Raw genomic sequence first — 19133 nt, 5'->3', positions numbered from 1 at the left:
ATATAATAAAAGAGTACCTGGTGCTGTCATCACGTTTTACTGCTTTAAGTTGCATTTCCAACTTTTATGCTCCGAAAAGACTTTTCAGCCTTAACAGAGTCCAAAAGTGCATTTTGTTGTCAAACACTTAGATTCTATGATTTCCTACATTTAATGCATCATAGAATACCAGACATTCAAGTTGTACTATATTGTAAGAGTACCTGATGCTCTCATCACGTTTTACTGCTTTAAGTTGCATTTCCAACTTTTATGCTCCGAAAAGACTTTTCAGCCTCAACAGAGTCCAAAAGTGCATTTTGTTGTCGAACACTTAGATTCTATGATTTCCTGCATTTAATGCATCATAAAAAAACCAGACATTCATGTTTCAATATAATAAAAGAGTACCTGGTGCTGTCATCACGTTTTACTGCTTTAAGTTGCATTTCCAACTTTTATGCTCCGAAAAGACTTTTCAGCCTTAACAGAGTCCAAAAGTGCATTTTGTTGTCAAACACTTAGATTCTATGATTTCCTGCATTTAATGCATCATAGAATACCAGACATTCAAGTTGTACTACATTGTAAGAGTACCTGATGCTCTCATCACGTTTTACTGCTTTAAGTTGCATTTCCAACTTTTATGCTCCGAAAAGACTTTTCAGCCTTAACAGAGTCCAAAAGTGCATTTTGTTGTCAAACACTTAGATTCTATGATTTCCTGCATTTAATGCATCATAGAATACCAGACATTCAAGTTGTACTATATTGTAAGAGTACCTGATGCTCTCATCACGTTTTACTGCTTTAAGTTGCATTTCCAACTTTTATGCTCCGAAAAGACTTTTCAGCCTTAACAGAGTCCAAAAGTGCATTTTGTTGTCAAACACTTAGATTCTATGATTTCCTGCATTTAATGCATCATAGAATACCAGACATTCAAGTCGTACTATATTGTAAGAGTACCTGATGCTCTCATCACGTTTTACTGCTTTAAGTTGCATTTCCAACTTTTATGCTCCGAAAAGACTTTTCAGCCTTAACAGAGTCCAAAAGTGCATTTTGTTGTCAAACACTTAGATTCTATGATTTCCTACATTTAATGCATCATAGAATACCAGACATTCAAGTTGTACTATATTGTAAGAGTACCTGATGCTCTCATCACGTTTTACTGCTTTAAGTTGCATTTCCAACTTTTATGCTCCGAAAAGACTTTTCAGCCTCAACAGAGTCCAAAAGTGCATTTTGTTGTCGAACACTTAGATTCTATGATTTCCTGCATTTAATGCATCATAAAAAAACCAGACATTCATGTTTCAATATAATAAAAGAGTACCTGGTGCTGTCATCACGTTTTACTGCTTTAAGTTGCATTTCCAACTTTTATGCTCCGAAAAGACTTTTCAGCCTTAACAGAGTCCAAAAGTGCATTTTGTTGTCAAACACTTAGATTCTATGATTTCCTACATTTAATGCATCATAGAATACCAGACATTCAAGTTGTACTATATTGTAAGAGTACCTGATGCTCTCATCACGTTTTACTGCTTTAAGTTGCATTTCCAACTTTTATGCTCCGAAAAGACTTTTCAGCCTCAACAGAGTCCAAAAGTGCATTTTGTTGTCGAACACTTAGATTCTATGATTTCCTGCATTTAATGCATCATAAAAAAACCAGACATTCATGTTTCAATATAATAAAAGAGTACCTGGTGCTGTCATCACGTTTTACTGCTTTAAGTTGCATTTCCAACTTTTATGCTCCGAAAAGACTTTTCAGCCTTAACAGAGTCCAAAAGTGCATTTTGTTGTCAAACACTTAGATTCTATGATTTCCTGCATTTAATGCATCATAGAATACCAGACATTCAAGTTGTACTACATTGTAAGAGTACCTGATGCTCTCATCACGTTTTACTGCTTTAAGTTGCATTTCCAACTTTTATGCTCCGAAAAGACTTTTCAGCCTTAACAGAGTCCAAAAGTGCATTTTGTTGTCAAACACTTAGATTCTATGATTTCCTGCATTTAATGCATCATAGAATACCAGACATTCAAGTTGTACTATATTGTAAGAGTACCTGATGCTCTCATCACGTTTTACTGCTTTAAGTTGCATTTCCAACTTTTATGCTCCGAAAAGACTTTTCAGCCTTAACAGAGTCCAAAAGTGCATTTTGTTGTCAAACACTTAGATTCTATGATTTCCTGCATTTAATGCATCATAGAATATCAGACATTCAAGTCGTACTATATTGTAAGAGTACCTGATGCTCTCATCACGTTTTACTGCTTTAAGTTGCATTTCCAACTTTTATGCTCCGAAAAGACTTTTCAGCCTTAACAGAGTCCAAAAGTGCATTTTGTTGTCAAACACTTAGATTCTATGATTTCCTACATTTAATGCATCATAGAATACCAGACATTCAAGTTGTACTATATTGTAAGAGTACCTGATGCTCTCATCACGTTTTACTGCTTTAAGTTGCATTTCCAACTTTTATGCTCCGAAAAGACTTTTCAGCCTCAACAGAGTCCAAAAGTGCATTTTGTTGTCGAACACTTAGATTCTATGATTTCCTGCATTTAATGCATCATAAAAAAACCAGACATTCATGTTTCAATATAATAAAAGAGTACCTGGTGCTGTCATCACGTTTTACTGCTTTAAGTTGCATTTCCAACTTTTATGCTCCGAAAAGACTTTTCAGCCTTAACAGAGTCCAAAAGTGCATTTTGTTGTCAAACACTTAGATTCTATGATTTCCTGCATTTAGTGCATCATAGAATACCAGACATTCAAGTTGTACTATATTGTAAGAGTACCTGATGCTCTCATCACGTTTTACTGCTTTAAGTTGCATTTCCAACTTTTATGCTCCGAAAAGACTTTTCAGCCTTAACAGAGTCCAAAAGTGCATTTTGTTGTCAAACACTTAGATTCTATGATTTCCTGCATTTAATGCATCATAGAATACCAGACATTCAAGTTGTACTATATTGTAAGAGTACCTGATGCTCTCATCACGTTTTACTGCTTTAAGTTGCATTTCCAACTTTTATGCTCCGAAAAGACTTTTCAGCCTTAACAGAGTCCAAAAGTGCATTTTGTTGTCAAACACTTAGATTCTATGATTTCCTGCATTTAATGCATCATAGAATACCAGACATTCAAGTCGTACTATATTGTAAGAGTACCTGATGCTCTCATCACGTTTTACTGCTTTAAGTTGCATTTCCAACTTTTATGCTCCGAAAAGACTTTTCAGCCTTAACAGAGTCCAAAAGTGCATTTTGTTGTCAAACACTTAGATTCTATGATTTCCTGCATTTAATGCATCATAGAATAACAGACATTCAAGTTGTACTATATTGTAAGAGTACCTGATGCTCTCATCACGTTTTACTGCTTTAAGTTGCATTTCCAACTTTTATGCTCCGAAAAGACTTTTCAGCCTTAACAGAGTCCAAAAGTGCATTTTGTTGTCAAACACTTAGATTCTATGATTTCCTGCATTTAATGCATCATAGAATACCAGACATTCAAGTTGTACTATATTGTAAGAGTACCTGATGCTCTCATCACGTTTTACTGCTTTAAGTTGCATTTCCAACTTTTATGCTCCGAAAAGACTTTTCAGCCTTAACAGAGTCCAAAAGTGCATTTTGTTGTCAAACACTTAGATTCTATGATTTCCTGCATTTAATGCATCATAGAATACCAGACATTCAAGTTGTACTATATTGTAAGAGTACCTGATGCTCTCATCACGTTTTACTGCTTTAAGTTGCATTTCCAACTTTTATGCTCCGAAAAGACTTTTCAGCCTTAACAGAGTCCAAAAGTGCATTTTGTTGTAAAACAATTAGATTCTATGATTTGCTGCATTTAATGCATCATAGAATACCAGACATTCAAGTTGTACTATATTGTAAGAGTACCTGATGCTCTCATCACGTTTTACTGCTTTAAGTTGCATTTCCAACTTTTATGCTCCGAAAAGACTTTTCAGCCTTAACAGAGTCCAAAAGTGCATTTTGTTGTCAAACACTTAGATTCTATGATTTCCTGCATTTAATGCATCATAGAATACCAGACATTCAAGTTGTACTATATTGTAAGAGTACCTGATGCTCTCATCACGTTTTACTGCTTTAAGTTGCATTTCCAACTTTTATGCTCCGAAAAGACTTTTCAGCCTTAACAGAGTCCAAAAGTGCATTTTGTTGTCAAACACTTAGATTCTATGATTTCCTGCATTTAATGCATCATAGAATACCAGACATTCAAGTCGTACTATATTGTAAGAGTACCTGATGCTCTCATCACGTTTTACTGCTTTAAGTTGCATTTCCAACTTTTATGCTCCGAAAAGACTTTTCAGCCTTAACAGAGTCCAAAAGTGCATTTTGTTGTCAAACACTTAGATTCTATGATTTCCTACATTTAATGCATCATAGAATACCAGACATTCAAGTTGTACTATATTGTAAGAGTACCTGATGCTCTCATCACGTTTTACTGCTTTAAGTTGCATTTCCAACTTTTATGCTCCGAAAAGACTTTTCAGCCTCAACAGAGTCCAAAAGTGCATTTTGTTGTCGAACACTTAGATTCTATGATTTCCTGCATTTAATGCATCATAAAAAAACCAAACATTCATGTTTCAATATAATAAAAGAGTACCTGGTGCTGTCATCACGTTTTACTGCTTTAAGTTGCATTTCCAACTTTTATGCTCCGAAAAGACTTTTCAGCCTTAACAGAGTCCAAAAGTGCATTTTGTTGTCAAACACTTAGATTCTATGATTTCCTGCATTTAATGCATCATAGAATACCAGACATTCAAGTTGTACTATATTGTAAGAGTACCTGATGCTCTCATCATGTTTTACTGCTTTAAGTTGCATTTCCAACTTTTATGCTCCGAAAAGACTTTTCAGCCTTAACAGAGTCCAAAAGTGCATTTTGTTGTCAAACACTTAGATTCTATGATTTCCTGCATTTAATGCATCATAGAATACCAGACATTCAAGTTGTACTATATTGTAAGAGTACCTGATGCTGTCATCACGTTTTACTGCTTTAAGTTGCATTTCCAACTTTTATGCTCCGAAAAGACTTTTCAGCCTTAACAGAGTCCAAAAGTGCATTTTGTTGTCAAACACTTAGATTCTATGATTTCCTGCATTTAATGCATCATAAAAAACCAGACAGTCATGTTTCATTATAATAAAAGAGTACCTGGTGCTCTCATCACGTTTTACTGCTTTAAGTTGCATTTCCAACTTTTATGCTCCGAAAAGACTTTTCAGCCTTAACAGAGTCCAAAAGTGCATTTTGTTGTCAAACACTTAGATTCTATGATTTCCTGCATTTAATGCATCATAGAATACCAGACATTCAAGTTGTACTATATTGTAAGAGTACCTGATGCTCTCATCACGTTTTACTGCTTTAAGTTGCATTTCCAACTTTTATGCTCCGAAAAGACTTTTCAGCCTTAACAGAGTCCAAAAGTGCATTTTGTTGTCAAACACTTAGATTCTATGATTTCCTGCATTTAATGCATCATAGAATACCAGACATTCAAGTTGTACTATATTGTAAGAGTACCTGATGCTCTCATCACGTTTTACTGCTTTAAGTTGCATTTCCAACTTTTATGCTCCGAAAAGACTTTTCAGCCTTAACAGAGTCCAAAAGTGCATTTTGTTGTCAAACACTTAGATTCTATGATTTCCTGCATTTAATGCATCATAGAACACCAGACATTCAAGTTGTACTATATTGTAAGAGTACCTGATGCTCTCATCACGTTTTACTGCTTTAAGTTGCATTTCCAACTTTTATGCTCCGAAAAGACTTTTCAGCCTTAACAGAGTCCAAAAGTGCATTTTGTTGTCAAACACTTAGATTCTATGATTTCCTGCATTTAATGCATCATAGAATACCAGACATTCAAGTTGTACTATATTGTAAGAGTACCTGATGCTCTCATCACGTTTTACTGCTTTAAGTTGCATTTCCAACTTTTATGCTCCGAAAAGACTTTTCAACCTTAACAGAGTCCAAAAGTGCATTTTGTTGTCAAACACTTAGATTCTATGATTTCCTGCATTTAATGCATCATAGAATACCAGACATTCAAGTTGTACTATATTGTAAGAGTACCTGATGCTCTCATCACGTTTTACTGCTTTAAGTTGCATTTCCAACTTTTATGCTCCGAAAAGACTTTTCAGCCTTAACAGAGTCCAAAAGTGCATTTTGTTGTAAAACAATTAGATTCTATGATTTCCTGCATTTAATGCATCATAGAATACCAGACATTCAAGTTGTACTATATTGTAAGAGTACCTGATGCTCTCATCACGTTTTACTGCTTTAAGTTGCATTTCCAACTTTTATGCTCCGAAAAGACTTTTCAGCCTTAACAGAGTCCAAAAGTGCATTTTGTTGTCAAACACTTAGATTCTATGATTTCCTGCATTTAATGCATCATAAAAAACCAGACAGTCATGTTTCATTATAATAAAAGAGTACCTGGTGCTCTCATCACGTTTTACTGCTTTAAGTTGCATTTCCAACTTTTATGCTCCGAAAAGACTTTTCAGCCTTAACAGAGTCCAAAAGTGCATTTTGTTGTCAAACACTTAGATTCTATGATTTCCTGCATTTAATGCATCATAGAATACCAGACATTCAAGTTGTACTATATTGTAAGAGTACCTGATGCTCTCATCACGTTTTACTGCTTTAAGTTGCATTTTCAACTTTTATGCTCCGAAAAGACTTTTCAGCCTTAACAGAGTCCAAAAGTGCATTTTGTTGTCAAACACTTAGATTCTATGATTTCCTGCATTTAATGCATCATAGAATACCAGACATTCAAGTTGTACTATATTGTAAGAGTACCTGATGCTCTCATCACGTTTTACTGCTTTAAGTTGCATTTCCAACTTTTATGCTCCGAAAAGACTTTTCAGCCTTAACAGAGTCCAAAAGTGCATTTTGTTGTCAAACACTTAGATTCTATGATTTCCTGCATTTAATGCATCATAGAATACCAGACATTCAAGTTGTACTATATTGTAAGAGTACCTGATGCTCTCATCACGTTTTACTGCTTTAAGTTGCATTTCCAACTTTTATGCTCCGAAAAGACTTTTCAGCCTTAACAGAGTCCAAAAGTGCATTTTGTTGTCAAACACTTAGATTCTATGATTTCCTGCATTTAATGCATCATAGAATACCAGACATTCAAGTCGTACTATATTGTAAGAGTACCTGATGCTCTCATCACGTTTTACTGCTTTAAGTTGCATTTCCAACTTTTATGCTCCGAAAAGACTTTTCAGCCTTAACAGAGTCCAAAAGTGCATTTTGTTGTCAAACACTTAGATTCTATGATTTCCTACATTTAATGCATCATAGAATACCAGACATTCAAGTTGTACTATATTGTAAGAGTACCTGATGCTCTCATCACGTTTTACTGCTTTAAGTTGCATTTCCAACTTTTATGCTCCGAAAAGACTTTTCAGCCTCAACAGAGTCCAAAAGTGCATTTTGTTGTCGAACACTTAGATTCTATGATTTCCTGCATTTAATGCATCATAAAAAAACCAGACATTCATGTTTCAATATAATAAAAGAGTACCTGGTGCTGTCATCACGTTTTACTGCTTTAAGTTGCATTTCCAACTTTTATGCTCCGAAAAGACTTTTCAGCCTTAACAGAGTCCAAAAGTGCATTTTGTTGTCAAACACTTAGATTCTATGATTTCCTGCATTTAATGCATCATAGAATACCAGACATTCAAGTTGTACTATATTGTAAGAGTACCTGATGCTCTCATCATGTTTTACTGCTTTAAGTTGCATTTCCAACTTTTATGCTCCGAAAAGACTTTTCAGCCTTAACAGAGTCCAAAAGTGCATTTTGTTGTCAAACACTTAGATTCTATGATTTCCTGCATTTAATGCATCATAGAATACCAGACATTCAAGTTGTACTATATTGTAAGAGTACCTGATGCTGTCATCACGTTTTACTGCTTTTAGTTGCATTTCCAACTTTTATGCTCCGAAAAGACTTTTCAGCCTTAACAGAGTCCAAAAGTGCATTTTGTTGTAAAACAATTAGATTCTATGATTTCCTGCATTTAATGCATCATAGAATACCAGACATTCAAGTTGTACTATATTGTAAGAGTACCTGATGCTCTCATCACGTTTTACTGCTTTAAGTTGCATTTCCAACTTTTATGCTCCGAAAAGACTTTTCAGCCTTAACAGAGTCCAAAAGTGCATTTTGTTGTCAAACACTTAGATTCTATGATTTCCTGCATTTAATGCATCATAGAATACCAGACATTCAAGTTGTACTATATTGTAAGAGTACCTGATGCTGTCATCACGTTTTACTGCTTTAAGTTGCATTTCCAACTTTTATGCTCCGAAAAGACTTTTCAGCCTTAACAGAGTCCAAAAGTGCATTTTGTTGTAAAACAATTAGATTCTATGATTTCCTGCATTTAATGCATCATAGAATACCAGACATTCAAGTTGTACTATATTGTAAGAGTACCTGATGCTCTCATCACGTTTTACTGCTTTAAGTTGCATTTCCAACTTTTATGCTCCGAAAAGACTTTTCAGCCTTAACAGAGTCCAAAAGTGCATTTTGTTGTCAAACACTTAGATTCTATGATTTCCTACATTTAATGCATCATAGAATACCAGACATTCAATTTGTACTATATTGTAAGAGTACCTGATGCTCTCATCACGTTTTACTGCTTTAAGTTGCATTTCCAACTTTTATGCTCCGAAAAGACTTTTCAGCCTCAACAGAGTCCAAAAGTGCATTTTGTTGTCGAACACTTAGATTCTATGATTTCCTGCATTTAATGCATCATAAAAAAACCAGACATTCATGTTTCAATATAATAAAAGAGTACCTGGTGCTGTCATCACGTTTTACTGCTTTAAGTTGCATTTCCAACTTTTATGCTCCGAAAAGACTTTTCAGCCTTAACAGAGTCCAAAAGTGCATTTTGTTGTCAAACACTTAGATTCTATGATTTCCTGCATTTAATGCATCATAGAATACCAGACATTCAAGTTGTACTATATTGTAAGAGTACCTGATGCTCTCATCATGTTTTACTGCTTTAAGTTGCATTTCCAACTTTTATGCTCCGAAAAGACTTTTCAGCCTTAACAGAGTCCAAAAGTGCATTTTGTTGTCAAACACTTAGATTCTATGATTTCCTGCATTTAATGCATCATAGAATACCAGACATTCAAGTTGTACTATATTGTAAGAGTACCTGATGCTCTCATCACGTTTTACTGCTTTAAGTTGCATTTCCAACTTTTATGCTCCGAAAAGACTTTTCAGCCTCAACAGAGTCCAAAAGTGCATTTTGTTGTCGAACACTTAGATTCTATGATTTCCTGCATTTAATGCATCATAAAAAAACCAGACATTCATGTTTCAATATAATAAAAGAGTACCTGGTGCTGTCATCACGTTTTACTGCTTTAAGTTGCATTTCCAACTTTTATGCTCCGAAAAGACTTTTCAGCCTTAACAGAGTCCAAAAGTGCATTTTGTTGTCAAACACTTAGATTCTATGATTTCCTGCATTTAATGCATCATAGAATACCAGACATTCAAGTTGTACTATATTGTAAGAGTACCTGATGCTCTCATCATGTTTTACTGCTTTAAGTTGCATTTCCAACTTTTATGCTCCGAAAAGACTTTTCAGCCTTAACAGAGTCCAAAAGTGCATTTTGTTGTCAAACACTTAGATTCTATGATTTCCTGCATTTAATGCATCATAGAATACCAGACATTCAAGTTGTACTATATTGTAAGAGTACCTGATGCTGTCATCACGTTTTACTGCTTTAAGTTGCATTTCCAACTTTTATGCTCCGAAAAGACTTTTCAGCCTTAACAGAGTCCAAAAGTGCATTTTGTTGTAAAACAATTAGATTCTATGATTTCCTGCATTTAATGCATCATAGAATACCAGACATTCAAGTTGTACTATATTGTAAGAGTACCTGATGCTCTCATCACGTTTTACTGCTTTAAGTTGCATTTCCAACTTTTATGCTCCGAAAAGACTTTTCAGCCTCAACAGAGTCCAAAAGTGCATTTTGTTGTCAAACACTTAGATTCTATGATTTCCTGCATTTAATGCATCATAAAAAACTAGACAGTCATGTTTCATTATAATAAAAGAGTACCTGGTGCTCTCATCACGTTTTACTGCTTTAAGTTGCATTTCCAACTTTTATGCTCCGAAAAGACTTTTCAGCCTTAACAGAGTCCAAAAGTGCATTTTGTTGTCAAACACTTAGATTCTATGATTTCCTGCATTTAATGCATCATAGAATACCAGACATTCAAGTTGTACTATATTGTAAGAGTACCTGATGCTCTCATCACGTTTTACTGCTTTAAGTTGCATTTCCAACTTTTATGCTCCGAAAAGACTTTTCAGCCTTAACAGAGTCCAAAAGTGCATTTTGTTGTCAAACACTTAGATTCTATGATTTCCTGCATTTAATGCATCATAGAATACCAGACATTCAAGTCGTACTATATTGTAAGAGTACCTGATGCTCTCATCACGTTTTACTGCTTTAAGTTGCATTTCCAACTTTTATGCTCCGAAAAGACTTTTCAGCCTTAACAGAGTCCAAAAGTGCATTTTGTTGTCAAACACTTAGATTCTATGATTTCCTGCATTTAATGCATCATAGAATACCAGACATTCAAGTTGTACTATATTGTAAGAGTACCTGATGCTCTCATCACGTTTTACTGCTTTAAGTTGCATTTCCAACTTTTATGCTCCGAAAAGACTTTTCAGCCTCAACAGAGTCCAAAAGTGCAATTTGTTGTCAAACACTTAGATTCTATGATTTCCTGCATTTAATGCATCATAGAATACCAGACATTCAAGTTGTACTATATTGTAAGAGTACCTGATGCTCTCATCACGTTTTACTGCTTTAAGTTGCATTTCCAACTTTTATGCTCCGAAAAGACTTTTCAGCCTTAACAGAGTCCAAAAGTGCATTTTGTTGTCAAACACTTAGATTCTATGATTTCCTGCATTTAATGCATCATAAAAAACCAGACAGTCATGTTTCATTATAATAAAAGAGTACCTGGTGCTCTCATCACGTTTTACTGCTTTAAGTTGCATTTCCAACTTTTATGCTCCGAAAAGACTTTTCAGCCTTAACAGAGTCCAAAAGTGCATTTTGTTGTCAAACACTTAGATTCTATGATTTCCTGCATTTAATGCATCATAGAATACCAGACATTCAAGTTGTACTATATTGTAAGAGTACCTGATGCTCTCATCACGTTTTACTGCTTTAAGTTGCATTTTCAACTTTTATGCTCCGAAAAGACTTTTCAGCCTTAACAGAGTCCAAAAGTGCATTTTGTTGTCAAACACTTAGATTCTATGATTTCCTGCATTTAATGCATCATAGAATACCAGACATTCAAGTTGTACTATATTGTAAGAGTACCTGATGCTCTCATCACGTTTTACTGCTTTAAGTTGCATTTCCAACTTTTATGCTCCGAAAAGACTTTTCAGCCTTAACAGAGTCCAAAAGTGCATTTTGTTTTCAAACACTTAGATTCTATGATTTCCTGCATTTAATGCATCATAGAATACCAGACATTCAAGTTGTACTATATTGTAAGAGTACCTGATGCTCTCATCACGTTTTACTGCTTTAAGTTGCATTTCCAACTTTTATGCTCCGAAAAGACTTTTCAGCCTTAACAGAGTCCAAAAGTGCATTGTGTTGTCAAACACTTAGATTCTATGATTTCCTGCATTTAATGCATCATAGAATACCAGACATTCAAGTCGTACTATATTGTAAGAGTACCTGATGCTCTCATCACGTTTTACTGCTTTAAGTTGCATTTCCAACTTTTATGCTCCGAAAAGACTTTTCAGCCTCAACAGAGTCCAAAAGTGCAATTTGTTGTCAAACACTTAGATTCTATGATTTCCTGCATTTAATGCATCATAGAATACCAGACATTGAAGTTGTACTATATTGTAAGAGTACCTGATGCTCTCATCACGTTTTACTGCTTTAAGTTGCATTTCCAACTTTTATGCTCCGAAAAGACTTTTCAGCCTTAACAGAGTCCAAAAGTGCATTTTGTTGTCAAACACTTAGATTCTATGATTTCCTGCATTTAATGCATCATAAAAAAAACCAGACAGTCATGTTTCATTATAATAAAAGAGTACCTGGTGCTCTCATCACGTTTTACTGCTTTAAGTTGCATTTCCAACTTTTATGCTCCGAAAAGACTTTTCAGCCTTAACAGAGTCCAAAAGTGCATTTTGTTGTCAAACACTTAGATTCTATGATTTCCTGCATTTAATGCATCATAGAATAACAGACATTCAAGTTGTACTATATTGTAAGAGTACCTGATGCTCTCATCACGTTTTACTGCTTTAAGTTGCATTTCCAACTTTTATGCTCCGAAAAGACTTTTCAGCCTTAACAGAGTCCAAAAGTGCATTTTGTTGTCAAACACTTAGATTCTATGATTTCCTGCATTTAATGCATCATAAAAAAAAACCAGACAGTCATGTTTCATTATAATAAAAGAGTACCTGGTGCTCTCATCACGTTTTACTGCTTTAAGTTGCATTTCCAACTTTTATGCTCCGAAAAGACTTTTCAGCCTTAACAGAGTCCAAAAGTGCATTTTGTTGTCAAACACTTAGATTCTATGATTTCCTGCATTTAATGCATCATAGAATAACAGACATTCAAGTTGTACTATATTGTAAGAGTACCTGATGCTCTCATCACGTTTTACTGCTTTAAGTTGCATTTCCAACTTTTATGCTCCGACAAGACTTTTCAGCCTTAACAGAGTCCAAAAGTGCATTTTGTTGTCAAACACTTAGATTCTATGATTTCCTGCATTTAATGCATCATAGAATACCAGACATTCAAGTTGTACTATATTGTAAGAGTACCTGATGCTCTCATCACGTTTTACTGCTTTAAGTTGCATTTCCAACTTTTATGCTCCGAAAAGACTTTTCAGCCTTAACAGAGTCCAAAAGTGCATTTTGTTGTCAAACACTTAGATTCTATGATTTCCTGCATTTAATGCATCATAGAATACCAGACATTCAAGGTGTACTATATTGTAAGAGTACCTGATGCTCTCATCACGTTTTACTGCTTTAAGTTGCATTTCCAACTTTTATGCTCCGAAAAGACTTTTCAGCCTTAACAGAGTCCAAAAGTGCATTTTGTTGTCAAACACTTAGATTCTATGATTTCCTACATTTAATGCATCATAGAATACCAGACATTCAAGTTGTACTATATTGTAAGAGTACCTGATGCTCTCATCACGTTTTACTGCTTTAAGTTGCATTTCCAACTTTTATGCTCCGAAAAGACTTTTCAGCCTCAACAGAGTCCAAAAGTGCATTTTGTTGTCGAACACTTAGATTCTATGATTTCCTGCATTTAATGCATCATAAAAAAAACCAGACATTCATGTTTCAATATAATAAAAGAGTACCTGGTGCTGTCATCACGTTTTACTGCTTTAAGTTGCATTTCCAACTTTTATGCTCCGAAAAGACTTTTCAGCCTTAACAGAGTCCAAAAGTGCATTTTGTTGTCAAACACTTAGATTCTATGTATTCCTGCATTTAATGCATCACAGAATACCAGACATTCAAGTTGTACTATATTGTAAGAGTACCTGATGCTCTCATCACGTTTTACTGCTTTAAGTTGCATTTCCAACTTTTATGCTCCGAAAAGACTTTTCAGCCTTAACAGAGTCCAAAAGTGCATTTTGTTGTCAAACACTTAGATTCTATGATTTCCTGCATTTAATGCATCATAGAATACCAGACATTCAAGTTGTACTATATTGTAAGAGTACCTGATGCTCTCATCACGTTTTACTGCTTTAAGTTGCATTTCCAACTTTTATGCTCCGAAAAGACTTTTCAGCCTTAACAGAGTCCAAAAGTGCATTTTGTTGTCAAACACTTAGATTCTATGATTTCCTGCATTTAATGCATCATAGAATACCAGACATTCAAGTTGTACTATATTGTAAGAGTACCTGATGCTCTCATCACGTTTTACTGCTTTAAGTTGCATTTCCAACTTTTATGCTCCGAAAAGACTTTTCAGCCTTAACAGAGTCCAAAAGTGCATTTTGTTGTCAAACACTTAGATTCTATGATTTCCTGCATTTAATGCATCATAAAAAAACCAGACAGTCATGTTTCATTATAATAAAAGAGTACCTGGTGCTCTCATCACGTTTTACTGCTTTAAGTTGCATTTCCAACTTTTATGCTCCGAAAAGACTTTTCAGCCTTAACAGAGTCCAAAAGTGCAATTTGTTGTCAAACACTTAGATTCTATGATTTCCTGCATTTAATGCATCATAGAATAACAGACATTCAAGTTGTACTATATTGTAAGAGTACCTGATGCTCTCATCACGTTTTACTGCTTTAAGTTGCATTTCCAACTTTTATGCTCCGAAAAGACTTTTCAGCCTTAACAGAGTCCAAAAGTGCATTTTGTTGTCAAACACTTAGATTCTATGATTTCCTGCATTTAATGCATCATAGAATACCAGACATTCAAGTTTTACTATATTGTAAGAGTACCTGATGCTCTCATCACGTTTTACTGCTTTAAGTTGCATTTCCAACTTTTATGCTCCGAAAAGACTTTTCAGCCTTAACAGAGTCCAAAAGTGCATTTTGTTGTCAAACACTTAGATTCTATGATTTCCTGCATTTAATGCATCATAGAATACCAGACATTCAAGTTGTACTATATTGTAAGAGTACCTGATGCTCTCATCACGTTTTACTGCTTTAAGTTGCATTTCCAACTTTTATGCTCCGAAAAGACTTTTCAGCCTTAACAGAGTCCAAAAGTGCATTTTGTTGTAAAACAATTAGATTCTATGATTTCCTGCATTTAATGCATCATAGAATACCAGACATTCAAGTTGTACTATATTGTAAGAGTACCTGATGCTCTCATCACGTTTTACTGCTTTAAGTTGCATTTCCAACTTTTATGCTCCGAAAAGACTTTTCAGCCTCAACAGAGTCCAAAAGTGCATTTTGTTGTCAAACACTTAGATTCTATGATTTCCTGCATTTAATGCATCATAAAAAACTAGACAGTCATGTTTCATTATAATAAAAGAGTACCTGGTGCTCTCATCACGTTTTACTGCTTTAAGTTGCATTTCCAACTTTTATGCTCCGAAAAGACTTTTCAGCCTTAACAGAGTCCAAAAGTGCATTTTGTTGTCAAACACTTAGATTCTATGATTTCCTGCATTTAATGCATCATAGAATACCAGACATTCAAGTTGTACTATATTGTAAGAGTACCTGATGCTCTCATCACGTTTTACTGCTTTAAGTTGCATTTCCAACTTTTATGCTCCGAAAAGACTTTTCAGCCTTAACAGAGTCCAAAAGTGCATTTTGTTGTCAAACACTTAGATTCTATGATTTCCTGCATTTAATGCATCATAGAATACCAGACATTCAAGTCGTACTATATTGTAAGAGTACCTGATGCTCTCATCACGTTTTACTGCTTTAAGTTGCATTTCCAACTTTTATGCTCCGAAAAGACTTTTCAGCCTTAACAGAGTCCAAAAGTGCATTTTGTTGTCAAACACTTAGATTCTATGATTTCCTGCATTTAATGCATCATAGAATACCAGACATTCAAGTTGTACTATATTGTAAGAGTACCTGATGCTCTCATCACGTTTTACTGCTTTAAGTTGCATTTCCAACTTTTATGCTCCGAAAAGACTTTTCAGCCTCAACAGAGTCCAAAAGTGCAATTTGTTGTCAAACACTTAGATTCTATGATTTCCTGCATTTAATGCATCATAGAATACCAGACATTCAAGTTGTACTATATTGTAAGAGTACCTGATGCTCTCATCACGTTTTACTGCTTTAAGTTGCATTTCCAACTTTTATGCTCCGAAAAGACTTTTCAGCCTTAACAGAGTCCAAAAGTGCATTTTGTTGTCAAACACTTAGATTCTATGATTTCCTGCATTTAATGCATCATAAAAAACCAGACAGTCATGTTTCATTATAATAAAAGAGTACCTGGTGCTCTCATCACGTTTTACTGCTTTAAGTTGCATTTCCAACTTTTATGCTCCGAAAAGACTTTTCAGCCTTAACAGAGTCCAAAAGTGCATTTTGTTGTCAAACACTTAGATTCTATGATTTCCTGCATTTAATGCATCATAGAATACCAGACATTCAAGTTGTACTATATTGTAAGAGTACCTGATGCTCTCATCACGTTTTACTGCTTTAAGTTGCATTTTCAACTTTTATGCTCCGAAAAGACTTTTCAGCCTTAACAGAGTCCAAAAGTGCATTTTGTTGTCAAACACTTAGATTCTATGATTTCCTGCATTTAATGCATCATAGAATACCAGACATTCAAGTTGTACTATATTGTAAGAGTACCTGATGCTCTCATCACGTTTTACTGCTTTAAGTTGCATTTCCAACTTTTATGCTCCGAAAAGACTTTTCAGCCTTAACAGAGTCCAAAAGTGCATTTTGTTTTCAAACACTTAGATTCTATGATTTCCTGCATTTAATGCATCATAGAATACCAGACATTCAAGTTGTACTATATTGTAAGAGTACCTGATGCTCTCATCACGTTTTACTGCTTTAAGTTGCATTTCCAACTTTTATGCTCCGAAAAGACTTTTCAGCCTTAACAGAGTCCAAAAGTGCATTGTGTTGTCAAACACTTAGATTCTATGATTTCCTGCATTTAATGCATCATAGAATACCAGACATTCAAGTCGTACTATATTGTAAGAGTACCTGATGCTCTCATCACGTTTTACTGCTTTAAGTTGCATTTCCAACTTTTATGCTCCGAAAAGACTTTTCAGCCTCAACAGAGTCCAAAAGTGCAATTTGTTGTCAAACACTTAGATTCTATGATTTCCTGCATTTAATGCATCATAGAATACCAGACATTCAAGTTGTACTATATTGTAAGAGTACCTGATGCTCTCATCACGTTTTACTGCTTTAAGTTGCATTTCCAACTTTTATGCTCCGAAAAGACTTTTCAGCCTTAACAGAGTCCAAAAGTGCATTTTGTTGTCAAACACTTAGATTCTATGATTTCCTGCATTTAATGCATCATAAAAAAACCAGACAGTCATGTTTCATTATAATAAAAGAGTACCTGGTGCTCTCATCACGTTTTACTGCTTTAAGTTGCATTTCCAACTTTTATGCTCCGAAAAGACTTTTCAGCCTTAACAGAGTCCAAAAGTGCATTTTGTTGTCAAACACTTAGATTCTATGATTTCCTGCATTTAATGCATCATAGAATAACAGACATTCAAGTTGTACTATATTGTAAGAGTACCTGATGCTCTCATCACGTTTTACTGCTTTAAGTTGCATTTCCAACTTTTATGCTCCGACAAGACTTTTCAGCCTTAACAGAGTCCAAAAGTGCATTTTGTTGTCAAACACTTAGATTCTATGATTTCCTGCATTTAATGCATCATAGAATACCAGACATTCAAGTTGTACTATATTGTAAGAGTACCTGATGCTCTCATCACGTTTTACTGCTTTAAGTTGCATTTCCAACTTTTATGCTCCGAAAAGACTTTTCAGCCTTAACAGAGTCCAAAAGTGCATTTTGTTGTCAAACACTTAGATTCTATGATTTCCTGCATTTAATGCATCATAGAATACCAGACATTCAAGGTGTACTATATTGTAAGAGTACCTGATGCTCTCATCACGTTTTACTGCTTTAAGTTGCATTTCCAACTTTTATGCTCCGAAAAGACTTTTCAGCCTTAACAGAGTCCAAAAGTGCATTTTGTTGTCAAACACTTAGATTCTATGATTTCCTACATTTAATGCATCATAGAATACCAGACATTCAAGTTGTACTATATTGTAAGAGTACCTGATGCTCTCATCACGTTTTACTGCTTTAAGTTGCATTTCCAACTTTTATGCTCCGAAAAGACTTTTCAGCCTCAACAGAGTCCAAAAGTGCATTTTGTTGTCGAACACTTAGATTCTATGATTTCCTGCATTTAATGCATCATAAAAAAAACCAGACATTCATGTTTCAATATAATAAAAGAGTACCTGGTGCTGTCATCACGTTTTACTGCTTTAAGTTGCATTTCCAACTTTTATGCTCCGAAAAGACTTTTCAGCCTTAACAGAGTCCAAAAGTGCATTTTGTTGTCAAACACTTAGATTCTATGATTTCCTGCATTTAATGCATCATAGAATACCAGACATTCAAGGTGTACTATATTGTAAGAGTACCTGATGCTCTCATCACGTTTTACTGCTTTAAGTTGCATTTCCAACTTTTATGCTCCGAAAAGACTTTTCAGCCTTAACAGAGTCCAAAAGTGCATTTTGTTGTCAAACACTTAGATTCTATGATTTCCTACATTTAATGCATCATAGAATACCAGACATTCAAGTTGTACTATATTGTAAGAGTACCTGATGCTCTCATCACGTTTTACTGCTTTAAGTTGCATTTCCAACTTTTATGCTCCGAAAAGACTTTTCAGCCTCAACAGAGTCCAAAAGTGCATTTTGTTGTCGAACACTTAGATTCTATGATTTCCTGCATTTAATGCATCATAAAAAAAACCAGACATTCATGTTTCAATATAATAAAAGAGTACCTGGTGCTGTCATCACGTTTTACTGCTTTAAGTTGCATTTCCAACTTTTATGCTCCGAAAAGACTTTTCAGCCTTAACAGAGTCCAAAAGTGCATTTTGTTGTCAAACACTTAGATTCTATGTATTCCTGCATTTAATGCATCATAGAATACCAGACATTCAAGTTGTACTATATTGTAAGAGTACCTGATGCTCTCATCACGTTTTACTGCTTTAAGTTGCATTTCCAACTTTTATGCTCCGAAAAGACTTTTCAGCCTTAACAGAGTCCAAAAGTGCATTTTGTTGTCGAACACTTAGATTCTATGA

This window comes from Taurulus bubalis (genome assembly GCF_910589615.1).
Source record: "Taurulus bubalis genome assembly, chromosome: 20".
NCBI lineage: Eukaryota > Metazoa > Chordata > Actinopteri > Perciformes > Cottidae > Taurulus > Taurulus bubalis.
The sequence above is the reverse complement of the archived record's forward strand: the minus strand, read 5'-3'. Positions refer to the sequence as shown.